This window comes from Lactuca serriola, chromosome 5 (genome assembly GCF_051521515.1).
Source record: "Lactuca serriola cultivar US96UC23 chromosome 5, Lser_US96UC23_V15, whole genome shotgun sequence".
NCBI classification, from domain to species: Eukaryota; Viridiplantae; Streptophyta; class Magnoliopsida; order Asterales; family Asteraceae; genus Lactuca; species Lactuca serriola.
This window is the reverse complement of record NC_136412.1, coordinates 348,934,947-348,940,283: the sequence shown is the minus strand read 5'-3', so window position 1 is coordinate 348,940,283 and position 5,337 is coordinate 348,934,947. Positions and strand designations below refer to the sequence as shown.

Genomic DNA, 5,337 nt, shown 5'->3' with positions numbered 1-5,337 from the left:
CATAATAGATGAGGCATACACACATAACACGTATTTCATAGAGAATATATCAGATCTATGAGATAGAAGAGAGTGAATATACATTCACACATATAACCACGAAATATATACACGTAGCACGTATTTTATATTAAATACTTCATAATATTGCGTTGGAAAGAAAATAACTACACACTCACTTGATCAGAAGATGATCCGACAGCACTACGGCTTATAGAAGTAGTATACTTCGATAGATCTGGAAGATCTTCACCAAAATCGAACTCCTCGCGGGCAGAGCTTCGGCTCGGGAATAACGCTCTTCGGGATCCTCGGGGCTTCGGATCTTGCTTCGGGGCTCGGGAATGATACCGGGGCTTCGGGATATGATTGGCACGCAAATCGAGGCAAAACTTAGAGAGAGGGAAGAGTTTGAACAAGAGAAAATGGCTGATTTCGAGTTCTATTTATAGGCTGAGGGTCTGGGATTACGCGGGGCGTAATCTCAAATTACGCAGGGCGTACTCAGTACGCGGGGCGTACTCGGTTACGCGGGGCGTACTTTGACGTCACTGCATGCGTCGATCTGTGGCACTCGAGTATTGGTCAGGCAAGTTGCATCCGACTGAGTACGCGGGGCGTACTCAATTACGCGGGGCGTAATTGACTCGTCGAACTTCTAAATTGCGTAACTTTCGCATACGAGCTCCGTTTTCGACGTTCTTTATATCCACGCGAAGGTCAGACCATACTCTACAACTTTCATTTAGACTCCATCGGCTAATTTTGACTTTTATTTTTATTATTTATTTTTAGAAGGCCGGGACAGAAAAACTTCGTTATAAATTCATAACTTCTTCGTCTGACGTCCGTTCTCGCCTAACTTTTCATCGTTTCGCTACTAACAACGAGATCTTCGATTCTCATTTAGATTGTTTCGGCTAAAAACCGCTCGATCTCAAATCGAGTATTTGGGCTGCATACCGCTAAGTCAAAACTTAGAAAAATCATAACTTCCTCATACGAAGTCAGATTTGGGCGTTCCTTTTATGCACGCTCTCGGTTTAACGAAATCTACGACTTTCGTTTAGATCGCTAAGGCTAAATATCGCTCTATCTTAAATTCATATTTTACGTCACTCGACGTCGTGCCGGTTCTGTTGCGAAACTTCGACAGGTCATAACTTCTTCGTTATAACTCGGATTTTGGCACTCCTTATATCTCCGGAATCCTTGTTTCAACCACTACAGCTTTATGCAAAGATATCAGGATTATCTCACACCTTAATTTTGACGCTTATTTTATTCTTAATTTAATTACATCACATAATTAAGCAAATAAACACATAACTCACAAAATTCACAAATTCACAAATAATACATTTTATTATTTCAAATTGGGGTTACAATGGTTAACCTAGACTATTACATTGCTAAAATGGCAAGCCTAGAAACACGGGCGTTACAAAATACTTCCTGATGCCTGGTGGAATGCACCTCCTTGTGGTCTCACTTGCTGATTTGGCATTTGATAAAACCCCGGTGGGTTTTGAGGCCTTTGCTGAAACTGCTCTTGTTGAGGTTGAATTTGTTGTTGTTGATGTCCACCCCATGAGAAATTGGGATGATTTCTCCACCCTGGATTGTATGTTTCTGAGTATGGCTTGTTTTGTCGTGGGAAATTTAGACTTCCCATGAAAAATACAGATTCAGGATTTTGTGGGCACTCACTATAATCATGCACTCCTTGACAAACCGCGCACAAACTCATAGCAACTTTCTTTTCATTTGACCCACCACTCGATGTAACGCCCGGGTTTCAGGGCTAAACATTTTTGTCAATGTAATAGTCTAGGTCAACTCTTGTAACTCTTTTTGAAGTAATAAAGATGAAATATTTGAGTATTATGTGAATTATATGTGTTTATTATTTAATTATAAATGTATAATTAATAAAGAATAAAAAATGAGCGTGAAAAATTAAAGTGTGAGATAATCCCGATATCTCTACATAAAGTTGTAGAATATGTCTCAAGGTTTCCGTGCATATAAGGAACGCCGAAATCCGAGTTATAACGAAGAAGTTATGACCCGTCGAAGTTTCACGACAGAACCGGCACGATACCGGGAAGCGTGAATAGTAAATTTACAATAGAGCGAGATTTAGCCTTAGTGATCTAAACGAAAGTCGTAGAATATGTTAAACTAAGAACATCGATAAAAAGAACGCCCAAATCTGACTTCGTATGAAGAAGTTATGAGATTTTAAACAGACCAATCCTGTCCCGGCTTGTTAAAAATATAACTTTAAAAATAAAGTCAAAATTTGCCGACGGAGTCTAAACGAAAGTTGTAGAGTACGTCTTCACCTACGCGTGGATATAAAGAACGTCAAAAACGGAGTTCGTATGAACGAGTTACAAATTATAATAGCATATTTACGTATTAAAATAAAGTATAAATCATGTATACGTACACATATATATACATATGTATATATCATTAGAAAGGTATCGACGATGCGGTCATTATAAGACTAATGTTGAGTTCTTTCGACATTAGTTTAGTACAAACATCATTAAATCCATTTATAATAGTATTATAGAGGGGTGTTTAGTTGTTTATATAACTAAAAGGTCATTAAGTAATTATGGATGGTAGTTTTTGAAAATTCAATTAGTATAAATAAGAGCCTTGGGCTCTCATATTTCTTGCACCATTCTCTTGATTCAAGAGTCTTTCTCTCCTTATCCCCCGAGCATTTCGGTCCCTCGTGATTCGACTTCTCTTTCTGTAGCTTAGTATAGTAAGGTGAGCGATGAAGCGCTGCACGAATCTTTCTTAGAAAGATTCAGCGACGAAGTTCTGCCCCTGCAGAGCCCGACTCCTAGCTAAAACCCCCTTGTAAGTAAGTTATGCTTACCTTATTTTAATATAGCTTATATTTAAAATTAGTATTGTTAGTATGAACTTATAATAAATATTTGAGCTATTATTATAACTTATATAAGTGTCGTTATAATTTTTTTTTAACTACTCGCGGTACGGGGAATCTGGTTTAAAGGGCCGCATAGGGTTGTTGGATTTCAGAAGTGCTATATGCCAAAATGGTCTTGCCCTCCGGTGTTTTATGTCTGGCCCCTGTCTGTACATAGTGGTTGGAAAATATTGTTTAATGCTTATATAATAATAATAATAATAATAATAATAATACTAAAACTAATAGTTGGTCACGGTAAATATTAGACTAAAATTTAGCGATAATAATGCTAGGTTTCGTCGAAGGAAAATAGAATCGTTAGAAGCAAGCGCTGCCCGATTTTGGAATCATCACCTTAACAAGTGAGTGCATAGTTACTTTCAACTTACACATAGATATGAAGTATTTTATATAAATTACGTGCTATGTGTGCATATTATATGAATACTTGCTATCTATGCTAGATGAACGTTGTTATACATGTTTTCAGTGATTTAAACTGTATATGTATTTTATATCTACGAAAATGTTGGGGTAAAACATGGGTAGATGCAATAGGTGATGTGTGATAAAATGATGAGAGGTCTCGATGTTGATGTTGTTGATTCTGTCATCTAGCGGAGTATGGATGACGACCACAGACTCTTCTAGACAGTCCAGTGGAACACTAGCAGGCTCGCAACCTGTAGGTGTTTGTGAACGATATGTTCACCGGAGTACTCCATCCCCCACATGGTTGCCTTTAGGACATTTATTGCTGAGGAATCCCCTTAGCAGTAGTGTCCGTCCCGATGATGATCCTTAGGCTAGGTCCCTTATGATAGGTGTTTAGGGACGTAAAGTGAGGATAACGGGAACGGGTAATCGGGTTATTGTTGATCGATGAAATTAATAAACTTATTTATTGTGGGTTGAAAACCATATGTGCTCACCAGGCTCCCAAGCCTGACCCACTCAGTTTTATGTGTTACAGGTAGTGGCGCATGAGCATAGGTGTGATGTTTTGGACGAGGGATTACGAATATAGGCCTGTAGATATGAAATAATGTAGTAAGGCTTATATTGTACTGTTTATGCTTTTGATCTGTACGAACATGACATCCCGAGTCTTTTAATGAAATACATTTCTATGGAAATGCTTTTGATAAATCTTTATCATATTTTTGTTTTGGGACAAATTCCGCAACACTTTCATTTAAAATGTAACTCTGATTTTTAAACAAAGCATAAACAAACCGGTCTTTTCTGGCCGTGATTTTGGGGATGTCACACTCGACATCATATTCTTCATCATGCTCTTGATTGTGGCCAACTCAACTGCCAACACATCATTTTGAGCTGCAAGCCGAACTTCAGCTGATGTACTTCTTTTTCAACCTCCTACATGTATCCTATCTGTGGGACACTGGAAATTATTGGTTGTTATTCTATCCAAAATCTCCACACTCTCTTCATAGCTCTTTGTAAGCAATGCTCCTCCAGCTGATGTATCTACCAGCATGCGTGTTTGAGCATCCAAACCTTGGTAAAATGTCCCAAGTTTCACATCATCAGGGAGTCGATGTGTTGGACATTTTCTTAGGAAATTGTTCCATCTCTCCCACACTTCCCATAACCATTCACCATCCATTTGTCGGAATGATGTGATGGCGTTTCTTAGATTTGCATTTCGAGTGGGTGGGAAAAATCTTTTTAGGAATTTTTCTCTTAATTCCTCCCAAGTGGAGATGGAATTAGAAGGCAAAGATTCAAACCAGTCTCGGGCTTTCCCTTGTAGTGTGTAAGGAAATAATCTCAACCTAAATGCATCAGTTGTCATGCCTCTTTGTTTGAAATTATCGCACATCTGGTTAAAGGAACGCAGATGGGACAAGGGCTCATCACTAGGCATTCCTCCAAAGAGACCATTGTTGTTGATCATCTGAAACATCACGGGTTTGAATTCAAAATTGTCAGCATTAATTGTTGCGCAGACAATCAGCGGGTTTGTTCCTTCGAAACCTCTGTCTCCATTATTGTTTTTGTTTCCGTTATCTCCCATTTCTTCTTGATTCCGAAGTCTCCTCAACTCTCTCAAAGTTCTTTCAATCTCCCAATCAAGCGCAAATTCAGGTGGTTTGAATCTTCGACCGGCCAGAGTAAAATATCCTCAGGATGTTTAAAGTCTAACAACTACCTAATGTTCTAACTTAAAAATAAAAATAGTCTCCGACAACGGCGCCAAAAACTTTTTGACAAGAACGCGTACTATCAAGTATACAAGGTCGTGCAAGTAATATAGTCGTAAGACTAGATATCGAACCCACAGGGACTATCCTATTCTAAGGAAGAGAGAGCTAGGCAATTGATTGCAAAAGTGATTGATTTTATTAAACTAA

The 5,337-nt window shown here is 38.4% G+C and overlaps 1 non-coding gene across 1 annotated transcript; it reads left to right on the top strand.

The window, feature by feature from the left end:
* The first annotated feature begins 4,515 nt into the window (after positions 1-4,515).
* LOC145056163 (small nucleolar RNA R71) lies at positions 4,516-4,622 on the top strand. Its single transcript, XR_013685696.1, has one exon. It is a non-coding gene; the product is annotated as a small nucleolar RNA R71 (small nucleolar RNA).
* Positions 4,623-5,337: the final 715 nt, after the last annotated feature.